Genomic DNA, 25,511 nt, shown 5'->3' on the forward strand with positions numbered 1-25,511 from the left:
GGACCTCTGTCAGACACAATGTCTTCGGGTAGCCCATAGTATTGGAATACTTGATTGCACAAAAGTTCGGCAGTTTCTAGAGCTGTGGGGAGTTTAGGGAAGGGAATCAATCTGCATGCTTTAGAAAAGCGGTCGATGACGGTGAGTATAGTGCTGTGACCAAGAGACAGGGGAAGATCTGTGATAAAGTCAATGGCAATGTGGGACCAGGGGGGCCTCAAGGGGTTGTAAAAGGCCGGCTGGAGCGTGACGGGAATGCTTGTAATATTACAGGGGGAGAATTTTTTGACAAATTTAATGACGTCTGCTCTTACGTCGGGCCACCAGTAAGGGTTCAGAATGAGGTCTATAGTGCCTGCGATACCTGGGTGACCGGAACTGGGGTTGGAGTGAATTTCCTCTGAGTTGATTTCTGAGTGGCAGTGGAACGAAGACCTTATCTGCTGGATAGGTGGGAGGCGAGGGATGTTTGTCTGCGACTTGGGCGATTTTGGCATCAATATCCCAGGAGATGGGTGCCAGAATAATAGATTCAGGAAGAATGGGTTGTTCGTCCTCTGATTTGGGATCGTCTTCGAAAAGGCGAGAGAGTGCATCTGCCTTGATGTTCTTTGGCCCGGGGATGTATGTAACAGAGAAGTTGAATCGTGTAAGGAATAGAGCCCATCTAGCCTGTCGAGGATTTAATCTCTTAGCTGATCGGATGTACTCCAGATTTTTATAATCGGTTATCACAGTGAAAGGGTATCGGGCTCCCTCTAGCCAATGCCTCCATTCTTCCATGGCTGCTTTCATAGCGAGGAGTTCCCGGTTGCCTATATCATAGTTCCTCTCCGCTGAGTTGAGCTTCCGTGAAAAGAAGGCGCAGGGATGGAGCTTGTTAGACGACTCTTGTCTCTATGATAATACGGCTCCGATGCCCATATTAGAGGCATCGATTTCAAGAGTGAAGGGTAACTTGGGATCGGGGTGACAGAGGATAGGTGCTGAAGAGAACCGGGCTTTGAGGTGGTTAAAGGCTCGGACAGCGTCGGGGTTCCACTTCAGCTTGGAATTTCCTGTTTTCACCATAGACGTGAGTGGTGCGGCTACAGAGGTGAAGTTTCACTTGAATCGGCGATAGAAGTTGGCAAACCCCAGAAAACGTTGCATTTCTTTCACCCTGTTGGGTCTTGGCCAGTTCAAAACAGCATTCACCTTATCTTCGTCCATGGCGACTCCATTTGCACTGATTATGTACCCCAGGAACGAAGTGCAAGTCTGGTGAAATTCACACTTGAACACTTTGGCGTATAGCTGATGTTGAATGAGTCTCTGTAGTACGGCTTGTACATGGTGAATGTGGTCATCTAGCGTCTCTAAATAGACGAGAATGTCATCAATATAAATAATTACCCATTGATTCAACATGTCACGAGATACCTCATTAATGAATGCTTGGAAGACTGAAGGACTGTTTTCCAGGCCGAAGGGCATCACCCGATACTCATAGTGGCCGGTGGTCGTTGAGAAGCCGGTTTTCCATTCATCACCCCACTTAATGCGTATGAGGTTGTAGGCACTGCGAAGATCAAGTTTGGTAAAGTATTTGGCTGAGCATAATTGTTCCAGGGCAGCAGTGACCAGGGGTAAAGGATAGCGGTACTTCACAGTAATTTCATTCAAACCTCTATAGTCAATGCAGGGGCGCAGGCTTCCATCCTTCTTTTCAACAAAAAAAGAAACCGGCGGATGCGGGTGAAGTGGACGGCCGAATGAATCCCTTCTCCAACTCCTCCTTAATGTATGCATTCATCGTTTCGGTTTCTGTTTGGGACAGAGGAAAGATTCTCCCACGAGGGGGCGTGATGCCTGGCAATAAATCTATAGCGCAATCATACTCACGGTGAGGTGGGAGTTTTGTGGCTTTTTTCTTGCTAAACGCTTCTGATAAATCCTTGTATTCTTCGGGGATCATGGAACTTTCAGGGATTTCATGGCTGGTAGCAATGGTATTGAGCTGAACAGGGATGACAGAACATAGACGATTTCTCAAATTTGATTCACTCCACTTTGAGATCTCACCAGTTTTCTAGGAGATGAGGGGATTATGTGTCTGTAACCACGGCCACCTGAGAATGATGGGATGTTGGGGAGACTTACTGATCAGAAACTCCATCTCTTCCTTGTGAAGCGAGCCTGTTTGAACTGACAGTTGAGTAGTGCGGTAAGTGACATTTCCATCCCCTAGGGGGCGTCCGTCTACTGCCGTGATTGCTAAGGGGGAATCACAAGAGGTTAGTAGAATAGTGTTCCTATGAGCAAATGTCTCATCCATGAAATTGCCAGCAGCTCCTGAGTCAACCAGAGCGACAGTGTGAACTGTGGTGTTCCCAAAACACACAGAGATGGGGACAGTAAGAGCATTGTTATTAATAGAGAGGATTGAGGTTACATTCACCGACAACGTCTTGGAAGATGGTTTATTGGGGCATTTAACCTTCGTATGACCGCCAAATCCGCAATATAGGCAGAGATTATTCTTCAAACGTCTTTCACGTTCTTCAGGTGATAATTGAGCTCGACCCAGTTGAATGGGTTCAGCAGGAACTGTGGGAGCTGGAGCGGACTCTTGACTGGGGTAGGAGAGAACAACAGGTGAGGGTTTTCTAATGCAGAGCAGATTGTCCAGCCTGATATAGAGGTCAATGTGCTGATCAAGTGATTTCCCATCATCTCTACATGCTAATTCAGTTTGTAAGTCAGGATTCAAGGCTTTGCGGTAAAGGGTCTTTAGGGGATCGTCAGCCCAGCCAGTTTGTGCAGCCAAAGTGTGGAAATGAAGAGCGAATTCAGCCGCTGGTTGGTTGTTCTGCTGAATCGTGAGTAATTCTTCACCTGCGTTTTGACCTCCCTCTGGATGATCGAAAACCACACAGAAACGCTGGAGAAACTCTTTAAACGTGGGAAAAGTGGTAGTGTTTTCTGGCCAGAACGCAGTAGCCCAATCCAGGGCTTTTCCAGAGAGCAACGAGCACACAAAGGCAATTTTACTGTTCTCATCTGCAAACATATGGGGTTGTTGTGCGACAAACAGCTTGCATTGTAGCAGAAAACCTTTACAATTAGAAGGATTACCGTAGAATTTGTCAGGAAATGCCAGGCGGGGGCTGGCATGATGAGGAGTAAAGGTTACTGGAGGCTGGCTGGTAGAGTAGTTGGCGGTGGGTTGCGCTGGGGTTGCAACATTCAAATTCCGCAGGGTACTTACTAGTTCCTCCGTTAGCTGTGTGAGATGTGCAAGCTGTTGCTAATGAGTCGCTAGAACCTAGGCTTGGGTTGTGAGTTCGATGGAAAGGACCTGTAGGGCTGTGGGATCCATGTTTGGCGAAGTCTTCTGTAACGAAGTGGCTGACACAGAGGGATCCATTTGCAGTATATTTATTAAACACAGTTTAATAACAACAAGCACACAGATGTAATGCGTGTGCGAACTCGCATCAAACACAGTTGTATTAGGTCGAAGGGCTGGCGGCAGGTAAACACAGGATGAGTATAAAGGCATGGGTCAGAGACAGGCGGCGAATATCAAGTTCGGTGTTCAGGCTAGAGTTTAGGGCAGGTGGCTTGGATCAGAGTCGATATTCAGGCAGAAGTACAAGGCAGGCGGCAGGCAGGACAAGGTCGATAATCAAAGCATGATGATTGGGAGATGTAATGCAGGTGTGAGTGCTAATCAGTAAAGTGGATGATGTAATGTCAATAGTCCGGTGATGATGACCTCTGCTGGCCAGCGAGGGGAATGACTGGGACCGAGTAGGTGACTGTCGTGAAGGCGGACCTACAGAAATGACAGGCATCAGCTGTCGTGAAGACAGACCTGCAGAAATGACAGGCATGGAGGGAGCGGTAGAGAGAGAACGGGAGGCAAAAATACAGCCACCTACAACCATAACATTAGTTTCTGACAAAACTGCTAAGTATTTTACTGGTGAATATGTCATGTAAAAACACTTTGCAAACACATTATATGTATTTTTTTTTCATTAATTTAAACGGAAACCTATCTTTCTGAATGAAAACTTAATTATCAAAAATGAGCATCATGTCTGTGTCTGCGCAGAGATCAAGCCTCTCACCTGAGAATGTGGACATTATGGTGTTCTTAATAATCTTTCACTAGTCTACACTGCAGTTATTTATTTCATTTTAGTTTACTTGATTAAGATATCTGCACTAAAGATAATTGTTTTTTTCTGACTAGTCTATATTGGAGGTATTTATTTAGTTTTTGTCATTTACTCCGGTATTCTGACTAAAAATGTGATGGCAAAGTTAATAAAGAAAAAGTATAGATGCTCCTGTTATTAAGTAAATATATTGTTCCTTAGCATTGCTGTTAAGATGACATAAACCCTAACCCCACTGTAAACAGAAACCGAACCGAACCGTGGCTCCAAAACCGCGAACCAAACTGTTCTTTTGGTGTATCATTACACACCTAGTTACCGTGGTAACTTACTCTGTGAACCTAACCTGGTCAGGAGCAGGTTTATTCTCTAAACTCTGAGTTTCTGTCGGTGTACTCCCCTTCTTTAAAGACAAAGTGGTATTTCTTGCCTTAGCCTTACACTTTAAATTTTTTTTACCTTAAATTCACAGCAAATTACTGGCTAATAATTGCATAACTTTCACAATAAATTACTGTATGTAAATTTACAGTAAATTGTGACATAGTTCACAGTTATTTACTGTGATTTTGTCACATTAAATTATTGTGAAATTACAGCCATACAGTGTAACTTTACAGGATATAAGAAAATCCGTTACTGTGATTTCACAGTATTATCTTGTAGAATTAACTATAATTTGCTGTAAATTTATGAAACAATATGATTACTGTGATTTAGCAGTAGGTTGCAATTGAAAAACCTGATTTAACTGTAAAGATTACTGTAACTTAACAGTTTGGTGCTGTAAAATTTCAAAGCAAATTTAGGTCACACAAAAATGAAAATTCTGTCTTGATTTACTCACCTTCAGGTTGTTCCAGGTCTGTTAAATATGATTTTTTTTTGTTAAACTGGAATAAAAATATTAAATATCTCCCTTTGTGTCCAAAAAACCTGAGAATGTGTAAATGATGACAGAATCTTCATTTTTGGGTAATCTGAGACGACTCTAAAATCAAAATAAAAACAAACACACATACATTTTACACATTTATTTAACAGTTTAATGACATCTGTGTAAACATTTCAGAAAGTTTTCAAAATGTGAAGCCTCAACCAAAAAATACTATAAGAACATTACAGTTTTTCTCAGTGGCTTTGGTGCATTTCTCACAACACTATTTACATTTGCGCAACAGTTAATGCATTTCTCAAAACTGTCATTTGTGCACATCATCATAGTAGCAGTTTTCCATTCCTTCCAGCAAATTCCAAATGCTTTTGGACATGCATCAATTGCTTTCATACAACTCTCTGCTGTTTTATAACGTTATAATTTGCTAATGTCATGTCAATCAAAATTAATCAAACTTGTGAATGCTGAATAGTCAGTCCATATAAAATTAACAGTCCTCATTTCATTACATGCAAACATGTTGAACTAGTTGTCAAAATCTGTCAAGCAAATTTATAAACATTTTAAAATCTTTTTTTTTTCTGAAAATGTCTAAATTGATCAATTTCATGAATGCTTTACAGACCAGTGTATGTTGTAGGTTCAGTTCCAATATGTAATACAATATTGTGTACAGTTGTGCACAGCTCTACCCAAAGGGAGTTTATGTTTGTTGTATTTACTCTTTTGCACAATGCTGTGAACAATTTAGAATTGTAAAGAGCAAATGCAGTAAAAATGTGAAACATACATATTCATTGTCTTGTACTCCGATACCTCACTAAATGCAGTGATGTTTAACTTTACTGTAGTTTTCGAATGGCCGTGCAAATAGTAGTGCTGTCTTGAGCGTTTTCCGGAAGTGTCACCAAAATCTGACTTTTTTGCATTGGGAAAAAATGTACAGAGTAAACTGACATAATGAAAACATGACAAAGCCCTCTGACTATCTTATTCATAAAACAATGGGGTCAGGACTTTTCATCTTGATGACACTGACACTTTCATTGACATCAATAGCCGACTTGCTTTTAAGGAATGAGCTATCCATTTTGAGCAAGTGACATGCAGGTTAACAAGGTTTTGTAGTTCGTACTAATTGTTTTGAGAAATGCATTACCTGTTGTGCAAATGTAAATAGTGTTGTGAAAAATGCACCAAAGCGACTGAGAAAACTGTGATTAAAAAAATATTCTGACATCATACATGTAAAAAGCAGTGTTTCAGAGAGGGAGAACGAGTTAAAATTACTTGCAAAACTAGGCAGTCATCTATTCAAGATAATTTATAAAAGTACATACTTGCTGGTTGTGTCTTCTCTGCTTTTTTGACCTCTTCCGTCTCCAAACTAATGCCCAAAAAGCACCTATAAGCAAAAAGGGCAGATAAACTTTTAGCTTCATTCAACAAATGATGTTGTATGTTAGAAATCACCACCTTCAGTGGGACACGACTGCTGCACTTTAGATAAATATTACTGTTAGCTCAGTTTGAACATAATGACAATACTCTAGCTCAGTAAGACTGCAATCAAACAAAAACATTAAAAATCATTTCCATCACAAGCACACAATCAAGAACAGTCCAACAACAAATAGTGGTTTTGATTTACCCAGGCAGAACAAATTGGGTCTGCAACACACCCCTTTATAACAAGGGGACAAGGGGAGTCAGGACTTGTTCTCCTATACATTCCTTGTTTAACCCCCCAAAACAAGCTATCAGTTACAATATTTAATGTAGACATTACCTTAAATTTTAGAGTGCGAAAGGTATCTTCAGCATACTTCAATTTCAGACCACATCTGAAGCCAGTTGTGAAATCCAGGTGAGGTCCCATGACCACCTGACCCTCCAAGGAATATGACTGTTTGATGTTGTATTGCTTGGGAAAGAAAGACTAAAATTAGAGGTGTTGGGGAATGATTAAATTTGTTCGTAGAAATAAAGTTGATATTCCATGCACCGCCTCTTGAAAACCAAGCAAACAAACACACATGCCCAGTAAAATTGCTAATAAAAACAAGGACTATAGTTTTAAAAATCTTTGTCTAATATTTACTACTACTGGAAGTACTGGTGGAACACACACACACACATCACTAGAGATGTCCCGATACAACATTTTAAGTTCCAATACCATAACGATATTGCAGCTGTCAGGAACCTTAAACAGACACAAATGCAGGCTTGAGAGAATCAATGGTATTTATTTCCAATTTCAAAACAAAATGATCTTCTTGAGAAAGACCAAAAAATCCAGCCAGGAGGAGGGAAAAAGAGCAGAACAAAAAGTATCTGGGCAGTGTACAACTCATAACAGTCCTGGCACAAATATTTCCGGCAGAGGGCGTCCCCTTCGTGATCCTCAGACAAAAAGAAAAGCAAAACAACAGCCGGAACAAAGTCACAAATTATAACAGAAATTCGGCTGTCTTCTCAACATTACCCGGCAAGGGGCGCTCGATGAGGCAGACGTGTGGGGAATGCAAAGCAGCGAGTGAGAGAGAGGAAGCTGGTGTTTCGGAGAAAGCCGGCGGGCTCCGAGAGCGAGAGGAAGTCCGGCCTGGAAACAGAGATGATGGAAAAGACCCAACACTGGATGCAATGGGCCTGGCGATGCAACGACACAGAAATCCCACTGGATTAGCAGAGAGAGAGAGAGAACAAGACAGGACATGACATGAGTGGCTGAGCATGAGCGCACTCGCAAACACCGATCTAGCACAGGACGACACACACGAGGGGAATAAATAGGGCAGGAGGAAAGCTACTCGGAGTGCAGGTGAGCGAAATCAATCATGTAAATAGAAAGATTGGGTAACGAGGGAGGGATGCCTTAGGTGAACACAAGGTGACTGATCAAAACAAAACATTCACGTTCTCTCGTGACATGTAAACAAACACACAGAAAAAGACAGCGTGATCAGACTAGGGATGTGACAGTACCCCCTCCCTACGAATACGATTGCATGGAGGGGCTCACCTCGTTGTCGACGGAAGTCCCTGACCAGTGCCTGATCCAGAATATCCCGGGCCGGAACCCAGCTCCTTTCCTCTGGATCATAAGCCTCCCAGTCCACTAGGTATTGGAAGCCCCGACCTCTGCGTCTGACATCTAGCAATTTCCGCACAGCATAAACTGAGGAGCCATCCACTAGCCGGGGGGTGGACAAGGAGTGAGTACAGCACAAGTTTAACCCTAGATACATGAAAAGTAGGGTGTACCCGACCAAGCGTGGGGGGAAGCTTAAGCTGTACTACCACCGGACTAAAGATCTTGGTGATCCGGTATGGTCCAATGAACCTGGGTACCAACTTGCGTGAGGCTACCCTAAGAGGCAGGTCCTTAGTGGAAAGCCATACTCTTTGACCACACCTGTAGCGGGGAGCAGGAGTCCGATGTTGATCAGCCGCTGCTTTACTCCCTCTATTAACCCAGGCCAAGGCCTGCCTAGCTCTCTTCCAAGTGCAGCAACACCACTGGACAAACGCAAGGGCAGACGGGACAGCAGCTTCGAGTTCCTGTGAGGGAAACAAAGAAGGTTGGAAACCCACAAAGCATTGAAATGGAGACATACCTGTGGCAGATGACGGGAGGGAGTTGTGAGCATACTCCACCCAGGGCAGTTGTTGGCACCAAGAGCTAGCATTGTGGGATGTCAGACAGCGGAGAGTACGTTCCAAATCCTGGTTTGCCCGCTGAGACTGCCCGTTGGTCTGGGAATGGAATCCAGAAGACAGACTCGTTGAGGCCCCGATCTGTCGACAGAATTCCTTCCAAAATCAGGAGACAAATTGGGGGCCCCTATCAGAGACCACATTGACCGGAAGACCATGAATCCGGAAAACATGATCAATCACCACCTGTGCTGTCTCTTTGGCTGAGGGGAGCTTGGGGAGAAAGAATAAATGTAGCGGAAACCAAGCTCTTTAAAAGTTCTCTGTAGTTGTCTTGACAACACAAACTGCTGCTCTGGGATGAGCCGCGTGCAAAAGATGCCCCTCTTAACGCAAAGGCACATTCAATCGGCCCCTTATGCAGTCAAACTAAATATATATAAAATAATAATTTTAATCGTTTAACTGATAGCATTAATCGCTCACAAACGCACCCTTTCGGTTAACTGTTAATCAATTATTTTGAGCATCCCTAATTAAAACGGCCAAAGAAAAGGGCCCAGCGAGCCTGTCAGGAGCTCAGCCTTTTGGCTGAACGGATGTATTCCAGATTCTTGTGATCCGTCCAGACCAGAAAAGGTTGAGCTGCCCCCTCCAACCAGTGACGCCATTCCCCCAAAGCCAACCTGACCGCCAACAACTCCCGATTACCTATGTCGTAATTCCGTTCAGAAGGACTCAGGCGGTGGGAAAAGAAGGCACAGGGATGCACTTTCCCATCTAGACGTGACCGCTGAGATAGGACTGCGCCTACTCCGACATCAGAGGCATCTACCTCAACAATAAACTGTCGTTCAGGATCTGTAATAGACAAGACAGGAGCAGAGATAAAATGGGACCTTAATTTATCAAAGGCCTCAGCTGTGCATCAGCTTTCCATTTGAACGATACCTTAGGAAAGGTGAGTGACGTTAAGGGTGCAGCAATCTACCCAAAATTACTGATGAATTGCCGATAAAAGTTGGTGAACCCCAGGAATTGCTGCAGAGCCTTACGCGAGTCAGGAGTTGGCCACTCGGCAACGGCCCTTAACTTACATAGGTCTGCCTGGATTTCTCCTGCCGAAATTATGAATCCTAGGAATGGAACCGACTGGGCATGGAATACGCACTTCTCCGCTTTAGCAAAAATGGTTCTCCAGCGGCCGTTGTAGCACCTGGCGAACATGTTGAGTGTGTACCTGTGGGGATGGGGAAAATATCAAGATATCATCAAGGTACACAAAGACAAAGCGGTTAACCATGTCTCTCAACACATCATTGACCAGGGCCTGGAAGACCGCCGGGGCATTGGTCAGACCGAATGGTAGGACATGGTACTCAGTGTCCCGTAGGGGTGTTAAAGGCTGTCTTCCACTCATCCCCCTCACGTATGCGAATCAGATGATAGGCATTGCGGAGGTCAAGTTTGGTAAAGACCTTGGCTCCTTGCAATAACTCAAAGGCAGACGACATAAGAGGTAAGGGGTACCTGTTCTTGATAGTGATGTCGTTAAGCCCTCAATAATCAATACAAGGACACAAGGAGCCATCCTTCTTTTTGACAAAGAAGAACCCAGCGCCTGCAGGGAAAGAGGAGGGTCGGATGAGTTTAGCTTTAAGAGATTTGTTAATGTACCGGTCCATGGCCTCTCTCTCAGGACCAGAAAGGGAAAATAATCGACCCTTTGGCGGAGAAGTGCCTGGGAGGAGTTTAATGGCACAATCATAAGGACGATGGGGAGGCAAGGAGGTGGGCCGAGACTTGCTAAACACCTCACGCAGGTCATGGTACTTCGCCGGAACCCCAGCCAGATCAGCCGACTCCACCTGCGGGACAGGACACACAGAAACAGGAAAAGAGGCAGGACCCAAAAACGCGTAGCAAGACAACATTGATTCCATGACAAAAATGAATTATTCAACCAATCAATGTGTGGGCCATGCTGCAGTAGCCATGGGTGCCCCAAAACTATGGGGGCACTTGGGGAGTCAAGGAGGAGCAGCGTGGTGACCTCACGGTCATTGCCTGAGACAATGAGTGTGATAGGAGGGGTGCTATGGGGAACCGTGGTGATAAGAGTGCCATTAAGGGAACGGGCAGGGATAGAGTCAGAAAGAGCAAGGGCAGGAATCCCCCACAAAGCAGCCAAGGAACGATCTATGACGTTACCCTCAGCTCCAGAATCGATCAGGGCCGAACAGGAGTTAGGAAGATCCCCAAACTGGACAGAGACAGGAATAACAGTACGAGAAGGGAAGGAATTCAAAAAAGGAGTGGTGCTCACTAGGATCCCCCTCTTCACTGGCGAGCTGTGCCTTTTAAAGGACAAGTGGCTGCGAAATGCCTTGGCTTGCCACAGTACAAACACAAGCCCTTAACGAGGCGATGCTCTTGAATTCTTGCTGTCAACTCAGCTACCTGATTGGCCAGGAAATCCACCTCTCGAGCGGTATTGGTCAGTCTGACCTCATGTTGCCCCAGCAACGCTCCTTGCTGTGTAACGGCAGTTCGGACGGAATCTGAGCCTGCTGTGTCCATAGTGGCTAGATTGTTTTGTCAGGAACCTTAAACAGACACAAATGCAGGCTTGAGAGAATCAATGTGTATTTATTTCCAATTTCAAAACAAAAAGATCTTCTCGAGAAAGACCAAAAAATCCAGCCAGAAGGAGGGAAAAAGAGCAGAACAAAAAGTATCTGGGCAGTCTACAACTCATAACAGTCCTGGCACAAATATTTCCGGCAGAGGGCACAAATTATAACAGAAATTCGGCTGTCTTCTCAACATTACCCGGCAGGGGGCGCTCAATGAGGCGGACGTGTGGGGAATGCTGAGCAGCGAGTGAGAGAGAGAGAGAAAGCTGGTGTTTTCGAGAAAGTTGGCGGGCTCCGAGAGCGAGAGGAAGTCCGGTCTGGAAACAGAAGGAGATGAGGGAAAAGACCCAACACTGGATGCAATGGGCCTGGCGATGCAGCGATATAGATGTGGGATGTAACAACAGCCTTCAGTCTGAACCGATACCGATATAAATCTGATATCAGCACAAATTAAGAACACTTTACTTTGACCTATTTCGTTGAGTGGAATGTATGAACGGCTACATCAAACGGAGAACAAAAGTCAGAAACAGTATTTATGGAAAAAAACAACCAATTTATTAATTATTGGTTGCATAAATGGGAAAGGGTACCAAAGGCGGAGCTATATGCGCAACTGAACGCTATTGGTTTACAGAGATATGTCATTCGCTTGCGCAACAAGCCAGAATGAAAACAAAAGAGCAACCATTTTTTAAATACTGTAACGAAGTGGCTGGCACAGAGGGATCCATTTGCAGAATTTTTATTAAACACAGTTTAATAACAAATAGCACACAGATGTAATGCGTGTGCGAACTCACATCAAACACAGTAGTATATGGTCGTAGGGCTGGCGGCAGGTAATCACAGGATGAGTATGCAGGCATGGGTCAAAGGCAGGCAGCTGATATCAGAGTCAGTGAGCAGGCTAGAGTTCAAGGCAGGCGGCGAGGATTAGAGTCGGGGTTCAGGCAAATGTACAAGGCAGGCGGCAGGCTGGACAAGGTCGGTAATCAAAGCAAGGTAACAACGGGGAAGCAGGCAAAGATGAGAAACGATCAGTAGTGTTCGCGATGTGTGAGTGTGTGTGTGCTGCTTATATGTGTAAGCGTGGGTCATCAACTGGATGAGCTGCAGGTGTGCATGCTATCAGTGTAAGTGGATAACGTAATGTTAGAAGTCCGGTGATGATGACCTCTGCTGGCTAGCGAGGGGAATGACTGGGACCGAGTCGGTGACAAATACACAGCCGAGAGATCTTTTACAGCGTAAATATATATACATATAATAACGAGCCATGGCCGTCCCGGGCTCAAACAAACCTTGTCAACATCTTGATGTACAGCCACAATGCCAAGAAGAAGAGCAGATTATTTGTGCCCCTTAGTTTTTTATGAGCCAGTGTGAAACAGAATATGGGAATCCCTCTATGAATTAAACTTTCAAAGTAATACCATCCTTTAAATAATATGAAAGGTTCATTGATACTAGTGCTGAACCTTTTGACTATACGAGTTTGAATCCTGTTGATGACATTTAAATAATATATTTGTTTAAATATTAATTTTGGTTATATACTGTTCTGCTACACAAGTATTAAAATCAATTATGTTTACAATAACCCTGATAACAAGTAATAATAATATTTAATTGTTATAAGTATGTTATGTAGCTGTGAAAATGTGATAAATCTGCTAAACTACAAACGTGAATAGTGTACATCAGGAAAGTTTCACCAGTTAACACAGTAACCAGATAAACTGCAACAACGGCCAGAAGAGGAAGGGCTCCCCCTGCTGATTAAGGTTCATCTCAAAGATTTTTCCTTGCCCCTGTTACCTTTGGCTCACTCACTGAGGGGTTTGAAGGCACTGTATAACTGTTGACATGTATTTGTATTTGCATGTCATTTTTGTCTGTAACAATGCAATGCTCTGACTTGCTTGAAAATAGCATCAAGCAGTTCATGTTTCACTAGCTCATCTTTCCATTTTCAATGTCTTACCCGGGGTTCCCACGTTTCTTGAAAGTACTCAAAAACACTTACATTTTAGCCACGAAGTCAAGGCCTGTAAAGTACCTGCAATCCAACATAGGTCCCTGAAAGTAAAGGTATCTTCCCAAATACTCACTGGTATTTAATACAATCTATTGCAACTTGGGCGGCAACTGCCTCATCTGGGAACCGGATCATCGCACCAATCTCTATTTATGAGAAGTCTTTCAGGCTGTGATCCGCACTACAAGCACACCGCCCCAGACCTCTCCACTTTACCCCCGAAGTGAGTGAGCCCACCAGATTGGGACAGAGAGAGGGAACCACAAAAGATACTACCTGTGGTCATGACTCTGCTCCGCCATCTTGGCTACCATCCCAGCTAGTTGGATACTGCAGCTGCTGGGCACTGGGTCTCTCCATGCTGGCAAACCACCTTCTGGTTGGGTTGGTCCGGGTGGTCTGGACCTGGGTGTCAGGAGAGGGGGAGAAAAATGGAAGTAGAGGCTGAATAAGATGCCTCAGCCTCTGAAACACACCACCAGTATATCCTCCACTAGCTGGAGGGCGTTCTCAAGTAGGACTTGACGCATTCCAATGTTTGAGAGGGAAGGCGGGCGACAAATTGTCCAAGCACCATGGTGTCGATGACCACCTTGACGCTCTGACCATCCAGCACTAACCATCAGCAGCAAGCGTGACAGAGCTGCTGAGTTGAACACAAAGGGTCTGGCGTTCTCAATTAGTTCCAATAAGTTGAACCGCTTACTTTGTTCTTCTGGATTGCGGCCAGCCCGCTGAACAATGGCTCACTTCAGATCATCATATTCCAGGAGGGATCTCGGTTTCACCAGAGAGCAGAGGGATGATACATACCCGCCAGTTGCCCGCAGCCAGCCACATGCCTCAGCAAGGTTTTCGAAGAGGTCCAGGAAGGTCTCTGGATTGTCATGGGGACCCATCTTTTCTAGGTTGATGGGAGGGTGGGTGGCAGAGGGAGGGTGTCTGCACGGGCTGAACCTCCTGGTGAAGTAGCTTCTTGAACAGTGTACAGTACTCTTTTTGAGCCTCCACAATGGAGGGCGGCGAGTGCCTGGATGACTTCTGCAAATGGTCTGGCAGCTCCTTAATACCATTTCTCCGGCCCAATTGAAAAACAAGAAATGGGTGTTAAAAATCTTAGTCAGACCTACCTTTAGCCGCCGGTTTACTTATTTGCTCTCCCCTTGTGCGGCCTGTTCAACCCCACCCCTCTCGTGGCAAATTCTTCATATGAAGAATAATATTATTTACTAGTTAAAATTTACTTTCTAATATCAAAATTTTTAATTCTGCAAAAACTGACATCATTGTTGACAGAAGGTTGCTTTTAAAAGTGTTTTAAAATGAATGCTCTTCTTTATTTTCTAAAATAATATAGTCATAAATTTCCTGATTGTGCCAGCCAGAAGAAGATGGGCTCCCCCAGTTGAGTCTAGTTCCTCTCAAGGTTTCTACCACAGGACGTTTTTCCTTGCCACTGTTGCCTTTGGCTTGCCCACTGTTTTTTTTGAAGGCACTGAGTTACTGTTCATTCAAATATGTTGTGTCTTATTTTACGTATGCGATTGATAAACATTCATGACCGTCTCACATCTTCTGCAGCATATCGCACATGAGCGCCATATTTATAATAGGGCATGTCAAGATAAAAGTGTTTTCAAACTAATACACTTTTGTAATCTTTAATATATATATATATATATATATATATATATATATATATATATATATATATATATATATATATATATATATATATATTGTGATGGGCTGAAGAATCACACGACAAAAGAATTAAAGTTTAGATCCCAGAGGGTGGATTTATTTACAAAGGTGCATGAGTGCAAGATCCAAAGGGGTGCTCCAGCGGGTGATGTTCTTTCATCCGTGGGGTGCTCAGTGTCTGTGAGATGGGTCTAGGAACCCGATCGGTCACCAACTGCTGTCTAGAGGAAAGAAAGGGAGAATAAGTGTTACTGCTCTGTTTCCTTCGTATGCTTCTCCTTTTCTGGTTCTTTTGGTGAGGCTTATGTAGCCGGTCTTGGATGAGTTGCAGCTGGTGCTGATTAGTTGGGAATGAGAGGGCCCAGGTGTTCCTCGTTCCTCTCCAGGACGATGCTGATAGCTTCATGGGATGCTTGTCACACTCCCCCCCCCTAAGTGGCGTCCTGGTCCTGTGGATGATATGAGACAATAGGGGAGAATTAAGGGGTGGGTGGGGAGTGACCCCTGACAGACCTGCAAAAGCCGCCCAGATCCGAGAGAGTCCATCAGCGTTGGCGTTGGCAGTCCCGGCCCGGTGACGCACATTGAAGTGGAAGTCCTGGAGCGCGAGGAACCATCTTGTCACCCTGGCATTTGTGTCCTTTGCCCTGGCCATCCACTGCAGAGGTGCATGATCGGTAACCAGGGTGAACTGGCGGCCAAGGAGGTAGTACCGCAGCTCCAGGACTGCCCACTTGATGGCAAGGGCTTCTTTTTCTACGGCGGCGTATTTTCTCTCGGCTGGGGTCAGCTTTCTGCTGATGTATAGGATCGGATGCTCTTCCCCTTCCTGAACCTGTGACAGAACAGCTCCTAGTCCTGTGTCAGAGGCATCCGTCTGCAGCAGGAAGGGACAGCCAAAATCAGGAGCTCGAAGTACTGGTTCTGAGGTCAGTGCTGTCTTTATGCTCCTGAAGGCTTCCTCGGCTGCCGGCGTCCAGTTTACCTTCTCTGGTTTCCCCTTCCTGGTCAGATCTGTCAGAGGGGCGGCTAAAGAGGAGAAATTAGGGATAAAACAGCGATAGTACCCTGCCAACCCTAAGAATGCTCGTACCTGGGTTTTGGACACCGGCCTGGGAGCAATGCGGACAGCTTCAACCTTTTTTTCTTGGGGTTGGATGAGTCCTCTTCCCACTTGGAAACCCAGGTACTTCGCTTCAGAGAGAGCAAGATGGCACTTATGAGGGTTGGCCGTGAGTCCAGCCCTCCGGAGTTCAGACAGCACCCTCCGTAGACGGTCCAGATGATCCTCCCATGTCTCCGAGTGGATCACAATGTCGTCTAAGTATGCTGCGGCATATGCGTGGTGGGGCCGGAGTATGATATCCATCATACGTTGAAATGTGGCAGGGGCCCCGTGCAGGCCAAAGGGAAGGGTCCGGTACTGCTAATGACCACTGGGGGTGGAAAAGGCAGTTTTAGGTTTGGCATTCTCAGACAGTGGTACTTGCCAGTAGCCTTTGGTTAGGTCTATGGTAGAGATGTACCGGGCCCTTCCCAGGCGGTCCAACAGCTCATCCACACGAGGCATGGGGTAGCTGTCAAATTCTGAGACTTCATTAAGCCGACGAAAGTCATTGCAGAACCGGAGGGTGCCATCAGGTTTGGGGACCATCACGATTGGGCTGGACCATGGACTTGATGAGGGTTCTATCACCCCTAATTTTAGCATTTGTTTTATCTCCTCTTCTATAGCCTGCCGACGAGCCTCAGGGACCCGATAGGGCCGCTGCCGTATGATGACTCCTGGCGGTGTTCGTATATCATGTTGGAGAAGGCTGGTTTGCCCGGGGAGATAAGAGAACACATCTGGGAACTGACCGATCAGGTGCCGCAGATCCCCCTTTTGAGCAGCCGAGAGATGGGGGTTGATGTCAACAACCACGGGTTCAGAAGTGGCGAGGGCAGCGAGTTGGACCCTAGTTCCAATCCATTTCTTTAGAAGGTTAATGTGGTACAACTGATCTGCCTTTCGTTTTCCTGGTTGTTGCACCCGGTAGGTCACTGGTCCGATTTTTTCCAATACCGTGTAGGGGCCCTGCCATGTGGCCAGGAACTTACAAGCTGCATTTGGAATTAGGACCATGACCCGATCTCCTGGTTGGAATTCCCGTGCTTGTGCTGCTCTGTTGTAGTGGCGTTGTTGGGCCTTTTGTGCTGTAATCAGATGCTCCCGGACTAACGGCATGACACGGTCGATTTTTTCCCTCATCTGCTTGACGTGTTCCACCACAGACCGATGGGCCGCCGGCTGCTGCTCCCAGGCCTCCTTTGCCACATCCAGGAGGCCACGGGGTTGTCGTCCGAAGAGGAGCTCAAAGGGGGTGAAGCCAGTTGAGGCCTGGGGAACTTCCCGGATCCCGAAGAGAATGTAGGGCAGCATAAGGTCCCAGTCACGGTTGTCCTCCGCGGCGACCCGTCTTAGCATTTGCTTTAGTGTTTGGTTAAAGCGTTCAACCAAGCCATCTGTCTGGGGGTGATAGACAGTGGTCCTCAACTGCTTCACCTTCAGCAGCCTGCAGAGGTCAGCCATTAGCCGGGACATAAAGGGGGTACCCTGATCGGTCAGGATCTCTGCGGGGATGCCAACTCGGCTAGAGAGCAAGAAGAGCTCCTGGGCGATGGCTTTGGCGGTGGCTTTCCGAAGGGGCACCGCCTCTGGGTAACGGGTAGCATAGTCAACAATCACCAGGATGTGCTCATGTCCCCGGGCAGATTTAGGCAATGGCCCAACCAGGTCCATCCCAATGCGCTCGAAGGGCACCTCAATAATTGGTAATGGAATTAGAGGACTCGGGGGAGGTGTCCTTGGTGAGGTTCGTTGGCAGGTGGGGCAGGCCTGGCAGAACCGCTTTACATCTGCCTCCAGTCCTGGCCAGTGGAAACGGTCCCGTATCCGCTGGACTGTATTGGCCACCCCAAGGTGTCCTGCCATGGGATGGGAGTGGGCCAGTTCCAGTATTGCTTCAGTCTTGGATCGGGGTACGACCAGCAGTAGTTTTTCCTCCCCCCTCCGCTGTGCGACCCAGTAAAGCAGGCCATTCTGGACAGCAAAGTATGGGAGAGGGTGGGGACCAGGCTGACTGTCTTTTCCCTCTATGACTCGGACTTGGGTCCAGCAATGTTTCAACCTATCGTCTCCCTGTTGTTCCTTAGCAAATGAGCCCCCTCCTGTGACCTGTTGAAAGACATCATAAAACAGGTTAGTATTATGAGAGGGGGACTCACCATCTCTCCCGCTGTCTGATGCCAGAAGGACGGGTCGCTGACGAGGTCTTCGGTTGGGCTTTTTACGGTGACGGCTCCCTCTGGGGCTGGCAGGTTGGGAAGCTGCGGCTAACAGGCGCTCTAAACCTGGCCAGTCTCTCCCAAGGAGCACAGGAACTGGTAGATCTCTCACCACTCCCACCTCGACTGGCCAGGTATCAGGGCCGGCTGAAATGGTTACATGACGGGCAGGGACCTGACGGGTGTCCCCGTGGACACAGGTGATAGGCAGGAAGGTCTTTGACCCAGTCCGTGGGGCCAAAATCCGTGCGTGTACCAGACTAACCGCACTACCAGAGTCGAGTAGGGCCCGGTATGGTTTTCCGTTGACCTTGACATCCGCTTCTGGGGCTCCTTCGGGTAGGTCTCTGTGTACAATGCAGCCTGCCAGCCAGGTCCGTGAGGGGGGTGTTGAAACCTCTGTTGGCATGGGCTCCTCCCGTGGAGAGGGAACCGTCGGCCTGCTCACCGGTCGTTGAGGGCCCTCTGGCGCTCGTCGCTCCTGGACCACCCTCCGGGGAAAAGGCGGCGCTCTCTCCCCTCCTTCCCGATGTAGGGTCGCATCCGCCAGTTCAATCGCCTCAATGAGCTCCAGGGTGGTTGAGGGGTTTCTCATTCCGACTACTCGTCGATGGGATCGGGGAAGAGCCCGGAGCAATTTGTCGATGACCACCCGTTCCGCTACCTGACTCGGCGTTGGGTCTTCCGCCAAGAGCCAATGTCTCGCAAGTCGTGTGAGACCCGCTGCTTGGGCACGGACCGGCAGATGGGGCTTATATGTCCACTCAAAAAACTGTTGAGCTGCACATGTGGATGACAGTCCCATATGGGCCAGGATTTCCCGTTTTAGGTCCTGGTAAGTGGTAGCTGCACCATCGGGGAGAGAAAAGTAGGTGCGCTGGGCGTCACCAGTCAGCAGGGGAGCCAGGACCTGCGGCCAGTCGTCGACATTCCACCCTTCATTCGTAGCAGTGGTTTCAAACATTTGTAAATAAGATTCAATATCATCGTGAGGGGTTAGCTTTGGAAAGAGTTGAGTGGCTCGGGCACGAGGGTCTGGTAGCGGAACACGTTGTGCAGCAGCCAGACGCAGGGCAAAAAGTTCTTGCTCCGTCTGGTCCTGACGAGCTGCCAGATGCTCGGCCACTTGCTGCTGGCGGATGCTGACCTCGGTGAGTCGCTGGAGAAGTTCATCCATCCTGTAGGGGGAGTGAGCGCTCGCCTGCACACAAAAGGAAGAGAAAGAAAAAAAAGATTTTTTTTTTTTTTTTTTTTTTTTTTTAAATAGATGAGTGGGAGTCTGGGTGTCGGTGATTCTTCACTCTTCTGCCCGCATTCTCCACCAGTGTGATGGGCTGAAGAATCACACGACAAAAGAATTAAAGTTTAGATCCCAGAGGGTGGATTTATTTACAAAGGTGCATGAGTGCAAGATCCAAAGGGGTGCTCCAGCGGGTGATGTTCTTTCATCCGTAGGTTCTCAGTGTCTGTGAGATGGGTCTAGGAACCCGATCGGTCACCAACTGCTGTCTAGAGGAAAGAAAGGGAGAATAAGTGTTACTGCTCTGTTTCCTTCGTATGCTTCTCCTTTTCTGGTTCTTTTGGTGAGGCTTATGTAGCCGGTCTTTGATGAGTTGCAGCTGGTGCTGATTAGTTGGGAATGAGAGGGCCCAGGTGTTCCTCGTTCCTCTCCAGGACGATGCTGATAGCTTCATGGGATGCTTGTCACACTATATATATAAATATATATATATATATATATAATTTAAAAAATTTAAAAAAAAATAGAGCCCAGCTGGCCTGCCTGGCATTCACATGTTTAGCCGCCCATATGCACTCGGTTTTTATGATTATTTCACACAATATAGGGGAATGCCACCTCTTCCCCCCTTTCAATGACGCCACTCTCCCAAAACCAACTCGACCTCCTACAACTTCCAATTGCTGAAGTCATAGTTAGGGCTGCACGATAAATTACAAAAAAAATCACAATCTCTATTCTATCCTAAACGCAATCTTAATTCAGCTTTTCTAAGATTCAGCCAATTATATTTTCAAGGTCATTAGAGAAGTGTAAAGGTGAACACACAAGTCTTTACAGCAACATAGACACCTCCAAATGGTGTTAAAAGTGTCACATACTGTTTTTATAAGGTATAATTCTCCCAAAAATCATTTCTGTCATAATGTAAAGATATATTCGCAACTGCAAAATCAGACGTGAGCTGACGCAATGTTTGTTTACTACCGAGAGGATAGGCGCGTGGCCACCTGATGCCTACTTCAGTGAACAGAACCTGCAGAGACTGTGAAAAACAGGTAATAAAGTTGTAAATAACGTTCAGTTTGTTGCACAGAGCCATCGTTTGAGAGCTGTTTATGTGTGTTTTTTTTTTCTCACAGTAACGGAGGTCATGAGCCGCACTCGGAAGTGAAAATGAAACCGATGCGCACATCATTTAAATGATCATATTGTATTTTACAGTTATGATTAGGACAAGCGTTTGATTTTTTTTTCTTTCATAGTGAACACAGTGTTGTGCATGGGAATAAATGTTTAACAGTGTCAGTATAACTACTCTAGCCATAATGTAATAATACAATGCAGGAGGGAAACACTTAATAACAAATGTCTGATTTTACCAGTGAACAAATGATCTAATGTTCTCAATGAAAAATGACAAGCATATGTGTCAAACACAATAATTTAACATCAAAATTATGAATAATTGTATTCTGATGTCATCACTTTACTGTGGTTTAATGACCAGGACATTTTTCAAATCTGTTAAAGTTCACTATTCAAAGTCTATTTTAGTTAGTCTAATTTAGTTTTTTAACCAGCAGTAGGCCTACACATATTTTTGTTGTTTTACTATGTTTGAGAAAAAACAATTATAATAGCCTATACATAATAACCTTTTTTTTTTTTTTACATCTGAATCAAAAAATTGTAATCTTGCTTAAGTAAAAAAAATCCTCATTCTCATTTTAGCCAGAATCGTGCAGCCCTAATCATAGTTTTGTTGCGTGGGAGAAAAACAATGTGAAAATGTGTTAGGATGCAAATTATTGATATGAGAAAAAGTTCAAGAGAGGACCGCTTCGACATGCCCTGTGTCTGAGAGGTCAATCCTTAAAGGGTCACGGAACCCCAAAACACATTTTTTGAGCTGTTGACAGTTGTATATGTGTCACACACTGCTAAAAACACTATTATGACACATATTTCTCAAAAAAGGGAAAACTAGTTGTTTTTGCGTTGTTTCAAGCAAATTCGTACTTCTGGTTTGAAACAAGTTTTTGAAGCTGCGTCACGGCCATGATATCTTCGCTTGTATTCCAGCGTGTAGATTGGCCATCTGTACCTAGGAGTACCTTATGACGTCTCGGGAGTGTGCTGCATTTATTCATGAGTAAGACTTGGTTGAAACTAATCCGCACGCTCTATTGTGTATGCGGTACAACTTCATTAATATGCATGATAGTTTCGAAGACAGTTTTTACAGTACCTGTACATAGTTCAGACGGCAGAGAGACCAAGCGGGAGAACAAGAATTGTTTGGAGATACAGGTCGTCAGTGTAGCTTTTATAATTTGCTGCAGTGAAGGTTTTTTTTTCATTTTCCCCTTTATGAGAGAGCAGCTGGACTCGTGTGGAATACAGTGTATGCGACGCGCGACAGAAATACGCGTCTAAGGAGCATTGTTTACGCGATAGCTTTTCTCATCTGGAAATGGTGAAATCTGGATTTGATTCTCGTCTCCTTTCAATAAAGACACAGCTCCAGTTGGTGTTGATTGTCCTGTCTCTACAGATATGGTAAGCGATCAGTGGTCTTTGTTTGTTTATTCAGAGGCAAAGTTACTTTGTATCGTCAGCAGTACTCTTTCAGTGTTTAAAGATAGACCTTGGTCAAATGATTTCTAAAAGTTTACCGTACGTTAATATAACTACAATATTATGGACTGAAAAATCTGCTGTAAAGGCTGCTCTCCGAGTGTAAAGATGTAAGCACCGCAATCAATCTTCATGTAACCATCGTGTAGGATTTTTGCCGCATTTTGTGACAGGAATAACACACACAGCTTTCTACAGATGCTACTTACAGAGTGCATCTATGTTACAGAAAAATGCGAGGGGTATTTTTCTCTTGTTTGCCGTGCGGTTACAAACACTGCATGAAGCTTACAGCAATTCCTCCAATCAAATATCTTGTTTGTCACGAGGGGCATGAATAAAATTTCTGAATGAAAGATCCAAACTGCAGTTTAAGTTCACCATTTATTAATTTGGCAAATAATTTGATTACTGATGTCCATGTAAACACAGTCACTGTCTTTCTCCTCTGCGTCTGTGTGTTTGTTTTGGCTCTGTGAAAATCAGCACGTTCCTAAACCGACACTCCCATTTTTATGCAATTTAAAAAAAAAAAACCTGCTGAAACAAGGGGGTTTCATGGCCCTTTAATTCCTCAGTGAGACCCTCTATGAAACAAGCACTTCAGCGTTTGACTGGCATGTGGCGTCAGGGGTCCTAAATTCATTGGCATGATCAGTCACAGAACGCTTGCCTTGTTTAAGGACCACCAGCAGCCAAGAAGCATACTTAACAAAAACAGTGCATTCAAAATCTTGAATCAACTCTTCCTTAAAATTCTGAACAGGACTGGGCTTGGGATTTCCATACTGCCACGCCCCAGTCACTTGCCTGGTTCAGTCTATGGACCTCCCTCAACACACAGATTGACCTTAACTATGAGCATTAAATATTTCTAACCATGTAAGTTATTATCATGCACTCAGCATCATGTGTTGTAAAAAAGTCGAAGAAACATAATGATAGTAAACACGACACTCTAAACACACATTGGCTAGTATCTAGACATTTCTATGCTGTAAAAGGCTCAAAAATGACTTTATAAAAGCATGCATATACTGTTTTAACTACTTTAAGCATCTTGGGGTATCGAGGTGTCATGCACAGTGACCTTCAGACTTCCCGGCGCACAAAAGACAAACTTTTAAGCCAGAATAAAATATGGGTTAAAGAAAGGTCACTCCCTTTCTTCAGCTGCGGCCTAATGTTACACTAGCAATTTGAAAGTGGAAAAAAAGAGCTTAAATGGAAAGGAAATTAGAGACAGGTAACCAGTGTGGCGAGGCTTGCACATGCTGATCAGTTATTAGCTGTGTGAAGCCCCTAAGAATGAAAAAACATAAGAGAAAAAAAGGGAAAGAGAGAGATCAAACCATGACACAGTCTTGCAATACGTGAATGTATGTTTGGCTCACATTGGAGTGAGTTTTTTTACAACCACAATGCAAATGCAATAAAACCAAAATGAATAAACAGCCTTAAGCTGCCTTTCCACTGCACACAACATTTGGACATGACTGTCGGATTATGCCCCCCTTGTGCACCATGGGAGAGAAGCTGTTTTCGCAGTGTCTGAAATAAAAGGAAGAGCCTATATTCTCTTTGCGTTCATAATGGTAGAATAAATGAATAAATGCTAGAAACTGAAAGACTGCTTCAAATATTGGAGGGAATGTGGGGAAGACAAAAAAATATTTTTTATTACTTTATTACTTACATTTATGAATAGAGATGTTTTTTTAGTAAAGACTTTTTCTGATTTAAAAAATAACCAAATAAACTTAGAATTAATACTATTTCTCATCTCGTGGACACGGACCTGCTTGGACAACACTGGAATACATTACAGCCGGTTGTATACGGTCTAGACGCAGGAGCTCAAATTTTTCAATGGATCCGCAGCTCAAATCAGATACGAATTTTCCGCATACGGTGATGATCGGAACTCCACGCAGCTCCCGCACTACTCCCCATTGGAATTTAATTACTTCCGGTCTGTTGCTTGTCGTTTGTCGTGTGCAGTGGAAAGGAGGCTTCAAAAGGTATTGTCTGTGTGGGCTGTAATTGCATGCCCCCTCTCCGCTCATCGGTCAATCAAATCATGCCATTATTAGCTGTCATTTTTGTGCAGTGGAATAAATTTTCCTTTTACAGACTTTCTAGGCGTTATTTGGCAACCTGTGCTTGCCTTAAAATAATATTTTATACCTTTGCACGCGTAAACCAATTATCCATTGGTCTACACGAGACTTATCACTTGTTTTATTTTGCTGACCAGCTCTCAATCTGTGGCAAAAATGTCACAGTGCTCAGCGTGAAGTGAAAACATCTATAGTGACCAGCAAAGCTGAGTCAACTTCTATGTAATCAGTTCAGTTGGGGAAGGTGATGTCGAAGCTCCTGCTGACGCATAAGCTGAGGCACATCACCAAAGACGAGCTATCGTTATTAATAAACTGCCGATTCGAGCTTAAATCAACTACATTCTCGCATGAAAAACTTAATTTTATAACACAGCGAAAGAGTATTTTTTTAACCGTGCAGGTTTCCTCGTCCGTCACGAAGACACAGGAACGCTAGTATAGACAAGAACGCATTTTGAGAAACAGGCACTGTTTTTGTTTGTCAGACCTTTTACTATCTTTGTGTAAGAATAACACAAGAAGGATAATATGCAAATTTAAAAAATAAATTAAGCACAAGCTGTAATAAAAAATAAAGTTGTCCCCCAAAGTGGGGGGGTGGTGGTGGGTTAATTTTTTTTTAAGTGTATATTTCTTGTTTCTCAGCGTCTCGTTGATGTGCACTTATTTTGTTCAGAGTATTTCTATGCTCTTTTTTGGTGGAAGTTGGTGTTGACCCAATCGTGTGGCGGCGCGGTGTCCAGGCAGACGAGAGGGGGCAGAAAGCAATAGCATGCGCAAGCCAGCTAACGCAAAAAGTGAAGTTTCTTTGTTGTTTGTTTTTAAGTTTTTAAGTCTTCCAGTGAGCAGTTGCCCAGAAGGGTGGGCCATGCCCCGTACCGACATAGGAAAGGTCAATAATTAACAGACTGCATGTTGATTTCACCCGGTAAAACTCTTGCAAGATTGAAACTTATCTTACATCAAGTGAAGTTTCACAAACTAATTTCGAGAGGAGCACGTGATATGATTGTGCACTGCTGGCCACTCATCCGTAATCAGTAATCATCCAATCAGAATGATCCTAGCTT

At 44.9% G+C, this 25,511-nt stretch overlaps 1 long non-coding RNA gene across 1 annotated transcript in view; it reads right to left on the reverse strand.

The window, feature by feature from the left end:
* Positions 1-4,023: 4,023 nt before the first annotated feature.
* LOC108181454 (uncharacterized) overlaps positions 4,024-25,511 on the reverse strand; it is a 34,312-nt gene continuing 12,824 nt past the window's right edge. The window contains exons 2-4 of the long non-coding RNA XR_012398867.1: positions 6,857-6,991; positions 6,408-6,472; positions 4,024-5,160 (exon numbers count right to left, since the gene is read on the reverse strand). This is a non-coding gene — a long non-coding RNA (uncharacterized lncRNA). The remainder of the gene's footprint in view (positions 5,161-6,407; positions 6,473-6,856; positions 6,992-25,511) is intronic.

The sequence above is a fragment of the Danio rerio genome, chromosome 23 (assembly GCF_049306965.1).
Source record: "Danio rerio strain Tuebingen ecotype United States chromosome 23, GRCz12tu, whole genome shotgun sequence".
Lineage (NCBI taxonomy): Eukaryota > Metazoa > Chordata > Actinopteri > Cypriniformes > Danionidae > Danio > Danio rerio.